This window comes from Geotrypetes seraphini, chromosome 5 (genome assembly GCF_902459505.1).
Source record: "Geotrypetes seraphini chromosome 5, aGeoSer1.1, whole genome shotgun sequence".
Classification (NCBI taxonomy): domain Eukaryota; kingdom Metazoa; phylum Chordata; class Amphibia; order Gymnophiona; family Dermophiidae; genus Geotrypetes; species Geotrypetes seraphini.
This window is the reverse complement of record NC_047088.1, coordinates 142453348-142469241: the sequence shown is the minus strand read 5'-3', so window position 1 is coordinate 142469241 and position 15894 is coordinate 142453348. Positions and strand designations below refer to the sequence as shown.

At 41.6% G+C, this 15894-nt stretch overlaps 1 protein-coding gene across 3 annotated transcripts in view; it reads right to left on the bottom strand.

The window, feature by feature from the left end:
• CCNYL1 (cyclin Y like 1) overlaps positions 1–15894 on the bottom strand; it is a 237108-nt gene that overhangs the window by 18130 nt on the left and 203084 nt on the right. The gene's annotated exons all lie outside the window — the stretch shown is intronic.

Sequence of the window (15894 nt, the reverse complement as noted above, 5' to 3'; positions counted from 1 at the left end):
GCATCAGGCTTTTAAAACTGTTTACATTCAAGAAAATTGTGCTTGGAACTTTAAATATAATGTATATAAAATGGCTTGCTAAATACTGTATTTCACAAATATTTTCAGAATAGCCACTTGGCTCTGTGTATAATGGTTGACCACTCTTGCATTAGCTGCTCTGTAAATACTACATTACAATTGTGAACGAAATATTTATATATTTATTCTTGCATACATGAGTCACAGCACTTGCAGAACTCATTTCTCAAACACTCTACTAAATGTTACAGTACAATAATTTGGCCCATACAATTACACTTATCTACCTTCTCAAGCCACCAATATCCAGACATTGGATGAATTTGATTTGCACATCCAGGGAGGGTGGGTGGGTGGGCGGAGGGGTATTATATTTTGATGTTATCAATAAGTTCAATATGATTTTCACTACATGTCTGAAATACTGTATTTTGCTTTTTAATCCTATATTGGGGTGGGGGGATAATGTTTTTGAAGTATTTCTATGACTGATGTAAATGCAATTTTGAAGTTATGTATATGTATATTTTAATGCATTGTTTTTGATTGGAAAATTAATAAAGATTTAAAACAAAAAATCCAGTTTAAATATTTTTTTTATTTTTTAAAATAATTGATTTTTATGCACCCTGACTACTAATCATTTCCATAGCGCTACTAATCGAATGCTACATTGCATATATTATATATGCAGGTACTTTGTTCATAGTGGGCTCACTTTCTAAAATGTGTTTTGTACTTCAGTTAACCCTTTCAGGACCATAAGGATCGTAGGCCAATTTTTGTGGTTTTGACGACATTTTTATGGTAAAAAGGGCTTGCAGATGCCAAAAAATTGATTTTTTTTGTGAAATATCATTATTTTTTTTTAAAAAAAATCAAACTTCTGGCTTATGGACAGTGTGGCAAGTGAATCTTCTCGTCAATCTGGCAACGACGCTAATGAATGAATGTCGGAACCAGTTTGTTTACATAAAGGCAGTATCATATGGAATCCGTACATATCAAATTTAGAACTGTAGACTATCCCAATCAAAATTTATAGGATTTTAAAGTTATGGGACAAATATGTCCCTTGGTTCTGAAAGGGTTAATGGAGGGTTAAGTGACTTGCCTAGGGTCATAAGGAGCAGTGGGCATCGGTCCCAGTTCCCCGGGATTTCATCTTACAGCACTAACCATTAGGCTATTCCTCCACACCGCATTAATCCAGTTGGTACTGAAATCACCCATTAGAATTTTGCCAAATTTATTAGCTTCCCTAATATCTATTAATATTCATCATCAGGCAGTAACATATCCCCATGGGTGTGCTTTCTCTTGGCACATGGAATTTTATCGTAAGGATTCCATATTGGCAGTCTGTTTTCCTGCTGTATTTTTTTCCACTCCATTTCCTCTTTAACATATAGCGCCATCCACCCTAGCAGTGTGATCTACCGGATTTTTCTTTTTTTTTTTTAACTTTATTTATAAGATTTTCAATTTTAGATACAAACATTGCTTTGCACAATGCTACAGATCCAGAAATTATATTCAATAAGAGTTATAAAGGAAACTAACTATATTTTATTTAGTCCACAAAAATGAAGATCAAGAAAAGAAATAAACTTCCAAATAGAAATAACAAATAACAGTTAAGGTCACGGCATTAGATTCCCAAATTACAGCCAGCTGGCAGGTCATACATCACTAGACATGGTTACCAACCTTTCTTTTGATCCAATAAATTCCAAAAGTTGTTTAGGCTCAAAGAAAAGAAAATTCTTATCTTGATAAGATACATAACACTTTGCAAGAAATTTAACAAGAAATATAGCCCCTAAGGCTAGAGTTCTTGGCCTCAAGGAAAAGAACTCCTTCCTACGTCTCCGAGTCCTCTGAGCTAAATCTGGAAAAACTCGAACATTAGAGCCCAAAAACTTATCATTTAAATGACGAAAATACATACGAAGAATAAATTCCCTATCACTCTCCAAGGCTAGAGTCAACAATATGGTAGTTCTCTGAGTGACAACCTCAGATCTACCATATATTTCATTCTATAAGACACACCAGACCATAAGACGCACCCACCTATTGTAGCATGGCCGTCCCTTAGGGCAAGGCAGGGACCGGTACACAACTACTAACTAGCCCTGGCGTATTTCCCCAAGAGGGAGGAAGTACCTGTGGTGGAGAGCTTACCTTGTGGATAAAAGTCAGAATGGCACCACACAGGTAAGTAGTCAAAGTAAAGCAATCAAATTTATTAATTCTCCAAACTTGGCCAAACAAAATGTGGTAAAAGAATCCAGAAATATCAGCAATCATAAGCGAACCAAAACAATAATGCTGTACTCACCAGCCTAGTCTGGTTAATTTCTAAGCGTTCAGCTTATGTCCCAGGTAAGTCCTAACAAACACTGGCCTCAATAGAATAAAGCATAAGTTCAGTCACAAGTAGTCTTTGGGTTAAACACAAAACTGTATCTTTGCAATGCCGTAGTTCTTCTCTCCTTTGCAAGGATTAAGGAGCAGAAGCTTGGTGGATTTTCCAAAGTAGTACCTTGCCAAAGCAAAATACAAAAATAGACCCACAAAAACCCAACACATAGATGTTTGGCAGATCCTGCCCCAACCTTCAGGGTTATAACAGCTCCAGGAAGGACATTAATAGTGCTGCCAAACTGCAGCCAAGCCTCTGGTTGCAGCGGCCATCTTGGCTCAAAAAAAAAACCAAACAACTTTCAAATACTAGCAACTTTCCTTCTTTAGCAAAATCAGTCAATTCACTTCTTCAACAGTGACACTTTTACAAAACATTTCAGCAGCTGAGTAATTGTCCCAGCAGCAAAACAGCCAAACCCAAAAAATGCAGAAAAAGAAAAAACTTTTCAAAAAGCAAACCCACAGTCAAATCAGCTTACTTCCATTTCCTCAGAAAGAGCAAGTTATGGCAGAGCACTACAGTCCATATTCTCTGGTTCTCTTCTTCTGCCTCCGGGTTCAGCATTTCCACGTCTGATGGCCTTTGAAGAGCTGGAGGCTCTTTCAGCATGAGAGCTTCCTTAGACTGCCATCTCCTCTCAGACAGCCAGCTCTCTAAGTGCTCAAGAGCTGCTGTGCCACGCCCAGCCCTACGTGGAGGAAGGGCTTTCTGCACCTGAGGCTGCCTTCTAACCTGGTTTGGTCAGCAGTTTTAAAGATGGAGGATTTAAAGGGGCCAAACTGTTTTTTTCCAGGGCTATGTATTGAGTCCTGCCTAAACTCAGCCTACGCTTTCTGGTCCTGTTCCTGCCCTGCAGGGACATATGGTCAGCTCTAACCAGTTTCACTGGTCGATTTCTGGGGCTCCTAACTGGCAAAAGGCTGGAACAGGAGTCGGGCTTGTGACACTATGAACAAAATACCTGCATATATAATACATGCAATGTAGCATTTGATTAGTAGTGCTATGGAAATGATTAGTTGTCAGTCTTCTGTCCCTACTGATGAGTACATTTGTGCTTAAGATGTTACCAAATGTAATTTTAAAAAGTGAATTTAGAAACATTCCAGCCATGTCAAACTAAAACACCTATCTGCCAGGGGGCAGTGCATAAGCTGCACTTTTCATACTCATGTATTGGACTTGCATAGCAGCAGAAGATGAGACTAAGATTAAACCACTCTGTCTCTACTACTACTATTAATCATTTCTATAGCAGTGCTAGACATACCATACATATCGCTGTACATTAACATGCAAGAGACAATCACCGCTCAATGGAGCTTACAATCTAATTAAAACAAACAGGACAAATAGGGGTTAGGGCTACTATCCACTGCATAAGCTGCAGCTTTCGTGACTATGTTCTATCAACAGTTGGTTCTGTTGTATCAGGTACTTAGCAGCCTGGACCAATTGTTGCCTTCATCTTGCAGGCTGTCTTTGTTCTGGCCCATCCACTCCCATATTGACAAACAAAGCATTGTTCCACAACAATGTGAATGAGGACACAATATTAAGCAGAGACATTGAAGCAAGAACAGGCTGTCTTAATGTATGCAGCCATCTGTAACATCCCCCATGAGGGTAGAACATTAACACCTGCCCAAACACAGAATACCCACGCAAGAACTATGGCCCTAGAACATTAAAATAATTGTAGTGGCTTGAACACTGTGGGATTTTGTTCTAGATAACTAAAAGGCTAGTTAAGTGTTAAGGGCAAAGGCAATATTTATTTTTTAAATTTATATACCATCTATATCTAGAATGTTTCCATATAAAACATACATAGCATAAAATCAATATTACAAAAAACTGACTCATGACATTTCTTGCAAACTTCCATCTATTACCTGTACAAATAGAAATCTTTCCTTATATGACTGTCCCTTTCCCTTGGATGTTATGATATTGGTACATTGCCAATGGGGAAGGAGCTCACACTCCATCATTTTGTCAAGAGGGTAAAGGTTAAGATTAGGAGAGAGAACAGCTGGGGCACGCTGGTTGTCCAGATATGTCCAGAGCTCACATATTATGAAAGGCCTCAACAGGTACCTCTCAGCACCATCCTATCAACCTGCGCAAGATTGCCCTCCTTGGCCAGAAGTAATCTGGTACTTGCATGGTGCCAGTTAGAACTTGGAGGTCCTCAGTGTCCCTGTTATGAAAACCCACATTAATGCAGTGACAGATTCCAACCCACTCTTCTCTGCACTACTCTGGCCTTCCAAACAGGGGTCAACACTGAAGCATCTCCCTAACAAGTACAGTGAAACCTTGGTTTGCGAGCATAATTCGTTTCAGAAGCATGCTCGTAAACCAAAGTGCTCGTATATCAAAGTGAGTTTCCCCATAGGAAGGGAAACTCGCTTGATTGGTCCCCCCCACCCACCGGCACTGTTCACTTCCACCCCATCCCATCACAAAAAGACCCCCCACGAAGCCACTGGCGCACTTCCACCCCACATCAGCATCGCCCCCCCTGCCTGTGAGCCCCCCCCCTCGAGAACCGGCATCACCCACCCTTACCCCGATCTGGCACCGGCACGCAGCACCAACCCACAGGACGTTCCGGTGCTTGAAGATCCTGCCTCTTGCCGCTGGGCTTTGAGCATCTGGGCATGCTCAAGGCTTTCTGGCTCCTGCTCTCCCCAAGAATCTCGGAGAGAGCGGGAGCCAGAAGGCCTTGAGCATGCGCAGATGCTCAAGGCCCAGCCCAGTGGCAAGAGGCAGGATCTTCAGGCATCAGCACGTCCTGTGGGTTGGTGCTGTGTGCCGGTGCTAGATCGGGGTAAGGGTTTGGGCGGGCAATGCTGGTTCTCGGGGAGGGGGGAGTCGCGATGCCTGTTCTCGGGAGGGGGGCTTGCAAATCGAGTCAACTCTCGGTTTGCGAGGCACGATTTGCTTGAGTGTTTTGTTCGTCTTGCAAAACACTCGCAAACCGCGTTACTCACAAATCGAGGTTTGACTGTAGTTCTAGCTCTGAGTTTGAGAAATTGCCCTCGTGGATCAAAAACATCCTTACATCTAGCCATAGTTCCTAAACAGCAAAAATGGCTAGCTTCCATTCTAAAATTGATGCATGGACATCTACATAACCCATTCTAAAATTGATGCATGGACATCTACATAACCTTAATACAAATAATAGAGCTAGTATCCATTGATGTTGATGTATTGGATGTTCATCAGTTCAAACCAAGGGCCATCCATAAACAGTGATTCAGGGATGGAAGTTACAAATTATTCAATAATTGCTGTAGACATTTGAAAAATTCACATCTCACAAAATAAGGGCTGGACCATTCATGAAGTCATAGACAGCGGAACGCTTTTTTGTTTGGGGGGGGGGGGGCAAAAGCTCCACCCAAACATCACCCAAGCTCGACTCCTGACCCCACCCCCATAATAATGATAGTATTAATTGTAATATAATTTTCCATTCATTTTTCATATATACACACAATATAATCTTATTGACAACACATAATGGTTAAACACAAAATTAAACTACACAAAGCACACTGTATACTTCTCAACATTCCAGAACACCTGACCTCGGCCACACATGCAGAACACAGATAATAACCCCTATGCAAACACAGGACCACAAACTAAAAGTACTAATATACACAAATGAAACCCTAAGATGTCAGAGTCTACATGCATTATAACGCTTGAAATAGAAAGAAATTCATTTCTTCCTGAACAGTGCAAAATATAGACAGCAGATATAAATTCTCAAAACAGACACATTTCAATCACTAAATTGAAAATAAAATCATATTTCCTACCTTTGTTATCTGATGATCTAATCATCTTTTCCCAATCTCTGGTTGCACTTCTTTCTGTCTGTGTTCTTGTGTTTCCATGGCCTTCTTATCCATTTGCTGTTTTTCTCTTCTTATTCACTTTCTAACCTACATTCATCTTTGGCATTACCCTTCAAAATTCAACTTCCTTACATTTTTCTGCTTTCTTCACAAAATCTACTTTTCCGTGTCTTCCCTTCCCATCTATCCATGTATACTCTATTTCTTCTTCCCTATTCCCATCTATCCCATAAGAAGTATTTCTTCCATCTCTCTTCCCTGCCACACCCATTGCTGTGCACCATCTCCTGCCTCTCTCTCCAGTGATCTGACATCAGTCTTCCCCCTTACACCCTCATATGGTCTGGCATCTTTCTCCTCTCCCATGGTCTAACATCTCTCTCCTCGCCTTCCTGCAGTCTGGTATATCTTTCTTCTCTCCTTCCTTTCTCTGGTCTGTCATCTCTCTTTCCCTTTCCAGTGATCTGGCAACTCTCTCCTTCCATCACCCTTCTCCAGAATCTGACATCTCTCACTTCTTTGAGTCATCTGTCCTCTCTCCCAGTGTAATATTTTCTTTCCCTCCCCTCCACCACTATCATGTCTAACAATTCTCCCTCTTCTTCCTTTCCCCATGTATACCATCTCTTTTTCCCTCCCACTCCATGCACCCATGTACAATAATTCTCTTTTTCTCTTTACTCCCCCACTGGCAGCATCTCTCACTCTTTCCCTCACTTCCCAGCACCCCATCTATGCATCATATGTCCTTCCCAACCTCCTCACAGCCCATGCAAAATCTATCCTTCCCTGTCTTCTCCCCAGCCTGTGCAGAATCTGTCCTTCCCAACCCCCTCCCAGCCTGAGCAACATATGTTCTTCCCTGCCTTCCCAACTGCCCTCCCATGTCATATCTCTCCCTTTCCAACTACCCTATCTTCCTATTTTATATACCTCCCTCTACACCACCCCCAGGTCCACTATCTCTGCCTTTCTCTTTCCTTCAGGTATCTCATTCTCCTTTCTTTCACAGCACCCCACGTCCAACTACTCTCTTTTTCTATCCCTCCAGATCATCACTAGTTCCCCCATGTTTCTGGCACTATAAGTCCTTCCCATTCACTCCCCACATTGTATGTCTTTGAAACCCATCCCCCCCTTCTACTTTAAAAAACAGAAACAGTCCTTGGGGCTTCCTGGCCCGGCATATCCTCCCCCTTCATCTCTGCTCGCATTTTTGTTACAGGAAATGCTGGCTGCGGCAGCAACTCTGAAACACAGCCTGCGTCCTTCCTCACTGCGCTCCTTATGCCGCGGTCCGTCCAGGCTTGAAAAGGAAATTGTGTCATTGGGGCGGAACACGGCACAAGGAACGCAGGGAGGGAGGCTGCAGACTGTGTTTCAGAGTCACTGCTGCAGCTGGTGTTCCCCTGTAACAAAAATGTCAGCGGTGTTCAAGATGACTTAGGACTGGCACGCTTAGCTGCCCTATTTGCAACCCCCTCCTAACGCCAGCCTTGTAACTCCAGACTCCCCCCCTCCCCCGGGCCGCTTTTTTTTTTTTTGCACTTCAAATACTTTTACTATCAAAATAAGTCTGCTTCATTACTAACGTGACCATTTATTTTTTTTCCTCAAAACGGGACATCTACTAATTTTTGCAATCTCCGCTCCAGACCTCGCCCCCATAATAGTACTAATTGTAATTCAAGACATTCCTGCAAACGACTTAATACCAGTAGCTCCTTTCCACTTCCCAATACCTTCCAGATTCCCCAAAGCAACCTCATTTACTCTTTATCTTCTCTAGAAATTACCAGATATCTTCTTATAATACATTTTTAGTAATTTTTTTCTAATCCACCTTGAACCGCAAGGCAATGGCGGAATAGAAATCTCTAATGTAATGTAACGTAATAACATTTTTTCAATTCATTTTCCCTGGTCAGGCTCTGCACCTAGCCCTCTTCAAGTTTCAAGTTTATTAGGTATCTTGATGAATCGCTTAATCAAACTTCAAAGCGATGTACACATTAAAATTTACATTTGTTAGGTAACTGTACAATACATACAAATATTTTTAAAAAAAATAAATTACACTGTTTAACATACTCTTAACATTAGGTAAGGAGGGGTGAAATACAATTCATTAAAGTAAAGAAGAGACATTCAGGGAAAAAACACAAGGGTAATCGTTAAAAAAAAATATAATAAAGTACAATGGAGTAGTAACATAAAAAAATCAGTTTGCAAAGGCATCTTTAAAAAGAAAAGTTTTTAAGTTACTTTTAAATTTTCCGAATTCCTTCTCCTCCCTTAAAAAAATAGGGAGGGCATTCCAAGTCTGAGGTGCAGTACATGAAAAAATAAATTGCCTTCTCGTATTTATACTTAGGAATTGACAATAAGTTTTGTTCGTTGGATCTTAAAATTCTCCTTGCAGAATATGGAATTAATAATTTAAATAAAAAAGCGGGGGTCATATTATATAGAGTTTTGAAGATGATTATACAAAGTTTAAAAGTTATTCTGTGACTAACTGGAAGCCCTTCCCTCTTCCCTCCCTCCCTCCCTGTCAGGCTCTGCACCCAGCTCCCTTCCTTCCTTCCCTCCCTCCCTCCCCTGTCAGACTGCACTAGTGCTGCCCAATTCAGGAAAAATATTTTGATTCGATTCAGCCTATTGAATTGGTTTTTCGATTTGATTCAATTTTCCTGCCCAATTGGGTGTTTTGGTTTTTGTTTTTTTTTCAAACATACTGGTGGGTTTATTTTATAGCCTCTTCACCCCCTTTGCCTTTTCCTAACCACGCTGGCGCTGTGGTGTAAACAAAATAAACAAACAAAAAAGACTTTTCCTCTCTCTTTTAAATCCTAGCTCACGTTTGCGGTTTAACACCAGCTCTGGGAGGATACACTTTTCAAATCTGACATAGTGTAATCACAAAACAGAAAATAAAATTCATTTTTCTACCTTTTGTTGTCTGGTCATTATTCAAATCTTGTTGGTCCCAGGCTCTGGTTTGTCTTCTGATAACTTGTTTGCCAGGGTCTCCTTCTTTCTTCGTGCTAACCATCCATCTGCCATCTCTGTCCTCCCCTTCAGTTTCCCTTCCCTCCCCAGGAGGTCTGGCATCTTTCCTTTTTTTCATCTCCATCCACAGATCCACCTTTTCTCAACTACCCTTTCATCTAGCATCTCTCCCTCCTTCCCCAACCCCAGGGTCCACCATCTCTCCCTTTCTTTTCCCAACTACCCTCCTATCCAGTATCTCTATCCCCCTCCATACCATCCCTTGTGTCCAACTTCTCTCCCTTTCTGTTCTTTCCCTCCCTAAATCCCAATGTCCATCATCTCTCTCCTTCTCCTCTATTTTCAGACCCATTATTTCTTCCCCCCCCAAAGTCTGGCATATGCACGTCACTTTGAACCTCCCTTCCCTCCTTCTGTGTACTTCTACACCAGGGCCCCCCTCCCCTGAAGGCCTGCACCTCCCCCTGAAGGCCTGCATCCCACCCCTAAAGGCCTGCCTGTCCCCCCTGAATGCATTTGCTACCATCCCTGAAGGCCTGCTTCCTCCTTGAAGGCTTCTCCCCCTTAAAGGCCTGCGTCCCACCCCTGAAGACCTGCCTGTCTCCCCCTTGAAAGCCTGTCCTCCCCCCTTGAAGGCCTCTCCCCCCCTTAAAGGCCTGCCCACCTGCTCCCCCTGAAGGCCTGCTTGCCTGTCCCCCCTGAAGGCCTGTCCCACCCCCCACTCCGAATGACTGCTCACACCTCCCCCCCAGAAGACCTGCGTGTTCCCCCAGGCCTCCCCTGGTGTCAAGCTTCCCCCCAGGCCTCCCCGCACCGTTTACCGTTGAGAAACAGCTTGCAGATAAGATTGCGATGCTAGCGATCTTTCCATTGCTTCGGAGCTGCTTCCTCTGCCAAGGTCCCATCCCTCCTCTGATGTTAGAGGCAGGATCGCGGAGGAAACAGCTCCGAAGCAGTGGAAAGATTGCTAGCATCGCAATCTTATCTGCAGGCTGTTCCTCACAGGTAAACGGTACAGGGAGGTCTGGGGAGGAAGCGGGAGACCAGGGGTGGAAGCCGAACACTAGGGGAGGGAAACGGACACCGGGGGGGGGGGGGGGGGGAAAAGCCGGATAGCAGCACTTCATGACTGACCCTCCCCCCTCGCCCTTTAAAGCAGGTGCAGCAGCGGCCAGCCAGCATGAGCAGCGCTGCCACTTCTGCTTTAGGGGGCGAGAGTCAGCCGAATCGGGAACCGATTTTTTGGGGGTTTTGAATCGATTCGATTCACCTGAAGTGAATCGGTGAACCGATTCGAATCGTTAATCGGGCAGCAATACTCTGTACCCGACCCCTTCCCTCCCAACCTCTGTCAGGCTCTTCACCCAGCCGCATCCTCCTACCTCCTCCCGGTTGGTGGCAGCTGGTTTCTTCTGCCGCTGAGCGGCAACTAGCAGGAACGTGCTTTGCCGCTCCTACTCAGCGCTTAGCGGCTTCTTTGACTGGCTCCTGAGAATTCTCATGAATCTTACTTCATATCTTTCTAACAATCTTTTCGCAACTATTTTTTTTACACACTATTTCTGATCCCCAAACCCTTATCAGCTTTCCATATCTTCCCCAGGGAACATTTCATCTCTTCTTCCCTGATCTCAGTCTTCCCTCCATACTTTCCAGAAATCCAGTTCACTTTCTAGATCCCGAAACCCATCCCAACATTCATACCAGCCTTCCCTCAAGCTTCCATTCCTCATTGATCCTTTCCTCCAATATTCCTAAGCTCTTCACTTGTTAGTCCTATTTGGTATGGATTAAACTTTTTTCATTTCATTCTGCCTTAGTCCATAATAAACAAAATCGTGCAAGATACTGTGTTAGTATACTATTTTTGTTTTGAATGTACTAAAGTGATATAGCACATGCTAATGCAGTAAAAAATAAAGTGCTCCCCTTACACATCTCTGCTTTGTTTGTTTTTTCTACCTTTCAGCTCTCCTTTAACCCCCTCCCCAACCTAAGGTTCTCTCTTGCCCAAACAAATGGGGAGCAGCAGCAAAGCAAGCAGGGCTGAGGAGACAGTGGAAGCACTGTGATTATCATCCTATGCAATAGAAGTGGTGGTAGCAGCAGCTAGCGAGTTGGGTTGTTTTTTTTGTTGGTTTTTTTTTAACTGTTCCTTTACTCCACACCACCATGCCTATTTTAGTTTTGCAGCCAGTTCCCTCTTCTCTCATGGTAGAAGTGGGAGTTATGTCTGCATCCCAGAAGACATCCTAATATCCGAGACATGGCGAAATTACTTAATTTGGAAGCAGAAGGAAGTCTGTGCAAGCCCTCAAGCGCTGGTAGTGAGATACAAATATGTGCAAGACAAATTAAACCTGAAAGTGAACGCACAGATTGGCATGTTTTCAGCACTTAAATATAAGATTTGCAGGTAAAAATTTTTTTGAAAGCTTATACTTAGAGGCACAGAATGGCACCAATGTGTTTTGCTTCTGGGTTTGCCTGGTGTATGTATACAGGAGCTCTACTTACTGTGAAACTCTTGTGCGCATGCACCAGGAATGTTCCTCCTCCTTGCTTTCAGTTACACACACATTATTTGCATCTTTTTATGGGCAATAATTGGGGAGCTATTCTTCTGCATTGCTCCCATGGCATTGCTTGAGTGCCATTCCATATAGCACCAGAATTCTAAGCATTGGCCCATAAGAGAAATCAGAGCTGGCTTTTCATGCAGTCACTGTTGCTAGGTGTCTCCTACATTCAGGGTTCCCTTTTCCATGACGCAGTGCAACTCTGATTAAGAACTGCTACACACTGCTACACTAATTCATTGTTTAATCCTTTAAGGCTATACTAACTGGTCAATCATTTTAGTAATAGTTGATCATGTAGAGCAGTTTCTTAACAGGGAATTCCATAACAGTTGTAATTTGCATTTAGCTTTGGGAAAATGTATATTATTACAAATGAAAGAAATATCCCAAAGAGATTTTCTTCTTAAACATTATTAATCATATGCACTACACACATTCTAGCACTAAAGAAACGTACCAATGCAAAACTCTTTGCCTCATATCTCATTTTGAATAATTCTGGAAAATGGTAGAAAAGTTTTTTATATGCATTTCTTGGAATTTTAAATTTAAAAAATTAATCGTAGATATTTACAGTACTGACACCCAAAGCAAGCGTTAAATATTTTCTGCAACAAAAGGCCAGATATTAATGAAAAGCATTAATAGAACTGAACTTTATGAATACCTAAAACAGGTGATGAAGTAAAGAAGAAAATCACATTTGCAAGATTTTCAGTTTTATTCAAACATTTGCCAGCTACATCACACAATACGCTTTTCTTTTTGTTACACTGAACTGTGTTCCATTAGTGCAGCTGTACAATTCATATTCTGCCCTCTCTTGGATGGCCCCACTATAGTGGATCAGATGAAAGGAATGATGCTTGCTGTTTATTAGCTCCGAAGAACTCGCCAACATTTTCACCAGGTTGATAACAGGAAGGGGGTTTATTGAAGTAGAGATGAAGCAACAAAAGAAGTGGACACATCACCAAGGCAACAAATGGATCTATGAAGAGCTGATGCTATTATCTCACATAAAAAGGGCTCTTGAGGCGATGTGGACTCATCTCAAATAAATAAATAAACGACACTGGATGAAGAAAGAATTCTTCGCTCTACTCCTTTTCTCTCTTCACTGTACCAAGGAACCATATTTTAAAAAAGCAGACTGCAAGTTTTGAACAAAAAAGGGGTGAGGGCCCTACATAAGAGGTCAATGTTTCATGACAGTGGCTGCAAAGAACATAACTGTGCTAAAAAGCTCTGCAATGTTACCGTCATGGCAAACAGGCATTCAAGAATAGAAAGTATGTCACAATGTAGGAATGCCGAGATTCATTCATGCACACACCTTGTAATACCACTGCATCATCTTGAAATGCTATAAAATTCTGCTTGGAGTACAGAACTCCATTTTTGGCACTAGCCAATTAGCTTTTTTTATTGATTCCTTGAAATCAAGGTGGGTTTTATAAATTTTATGAACTTATAAAATTACAAATTCAAGCAGAAAGCTTATATAGTAAATATGAAATAATAAAAAAGGAAAGAAAAATTCCTTTTTAAAGTTCACAATTAGGGAAAGAAGGGAGAGAACCAAATCCAATTGCAAACTATTTTAAGTAGCAAACTAGAATCAAATTCACTGTTCTATAAGCCCTGTTTTACAGTTTGAAACATTTAGAGTGTTAATTAAATACAGAATCAAGAAATCCTCCCATCTCCCCTGACAGCAGCCCCTTTAGGCTGACAACTGTGTTGGTTCAGTTCAAAGAAAACATTTATGTGATCTATATTTAACCACATATTTACAAAAACTTTAAAAAAAAAATGTAAACAGACTGTTATTCAGCACCCATAGGGATTGGTAAATGCCAGATAATTGTAGTTTCTGGTTGCTTGACACTATACCCCGTACCATAGGGTTACCAGATTTTACTGAAGTAAATCCAGACCCATGGACACACCCACAGGTGTCCAGTTTATTCCTGACAGTTCTTCCTAGTACATCCTGCAAGCAGTTTTCCAAGTTCTCTGTAGTTCCACTATTAATGAAGGGAATTCTAGGCAATGGTGCTATCACACTTTTAAGTCAAGATATTCTAGCTACTATTCTAGCACACAGGGTTCAAAAGACCATCTTATCTAAATTTGACTCTACTCACTGTCCTCTTGGGCCACATAAGGGGCCCTTTGGCAGGGCCCACCGGTGGTGCAGGCCCCTTCTACACAACCCTTTAAAGGGCCTTTTGAGAAGGCTCGATGCAGAGGGGGGAAGGGCTTTGGTGTGCAGTGTGGTTGGCTGCTCCGGTGGGGAGAGGAGGGATGTTGATCGGCTCCTTCCTCTTCTCACTGCTGGGGTTGGTGTTTGGAGGTGCCCAGCAGCAAATTTAAACATGCAGATTTAAATGTGATTCTGGCTCATATTGGTAACAAATGCAATTGTAAATAATAATCAGTCACATGATCATATTTCTTCAATAAAAAATCAACTGAATTGCTGTGTTCTGTGCTGTCTGTAGTTTAAATAAATATGGAGGACAATCCAAATAGATTACAATAATCAGATTTTGAACAATCAAATTGTGGCTCAAGAAAATAACTTCTGATTGCGTGTAATTTTCTTAATGTACTTTTCTTAAAATTATAGACACATGGACTTATAATGTGAATCCTACATCCAAATAGACTCCCAAAATTCTTATTGTAGGGACAAAAGAATGAAAAACTTGATGAACCATAATTCCCATCTCTACATTTGGTGTTCTAGAGGCCACAAATTTGTTTTTATGTGAATTTAATTTTAGTGTGATTTAACATTCATTTCTCCTTTAATAATACAAAAGCCTCCAATCATGAAGAAATTGATAAAACTGGAGGAAAAAGGAATAACAATATCATCAGCATAACTAAAGCTAGTGAACCCATCCTGAGAACTAGAAAGTTGCACAGGGACAGAAATCCCACCCGTCCCCGCGAGGAATCACCCCATTTCCCGCCCGTCCCTATAAAAAGCAGCAATTACTTCTGACAGGATCATTAATTCCACAGTTTCTTTTGTGTTTGTGCTGCTCTTTTCCTTGTGGAATCTCTTTGGAACCCTTTTTTTGTTTTCTGTTCAGATAATTAACTTATAAACCTCCTTTTTTAATAAGGCGTGATGGATGTTCTTTACGGAGAGGGTGGTTGATGCGTGGAATGCACTCCTGAGGGAAGTGGTGGAGAAGAAAATGATGACAGATTTCAAATGAGCGTGGGATGAACAGAGGATATCTGATCAGAAAATAATGGGTATACATTGAAGGAACTAAGGCCAATACTGGGCAGGCTTGCATAGTCTGTGTCTCGTATATGGACATTCAGTTGAGGACGGGTTTGGGAGGGTTTCAATGGCTGGGATGGTTAAGATGGGCTGGAGTGAGCTTTGTTGGAAGCTCCAGTAGATAGAACCTAAGCACACTACTGGGCAGGGCTCTGGGTTTCTGACCCAGAAATATCTAAGAAAATGGACCATTTAAACTAAATTAATTTATGGAGCATGTATGGTTGGGCAGACTGGATGGACCACTAGGGCCTTTATCTGCCGTCATTTACTATATTACTGTCCTTAACTTTCTCTCCATCCCATAATAGTAAATAGCGTTTCCTCTTGCTGATATTGGTTCTCTAAAGGTAAGGTCAGCCTGTTGTAGAAAACTTTCATTCTTCTGCAACGTTAAAGCTGTCAAAACAAAACAAATTGAAACAAACACTTGCTCAACTCTAGTCTGGATAATGTATATAATAATAATAATAATAATAATATTAATAACAACAGCTTATATACCGTAATACCTTTTGGGGTATGAATATCAATCATCACAAATTCACAGAGGACCCATATAAGGCTCATTGATTAATGGTGCTGGCCAAATCCTAATAATTAGACTGTAAGCAAAAGCAATTAACCCAACGGGAGCTCAGCCGTTTCACTGTTTTCAGCTTC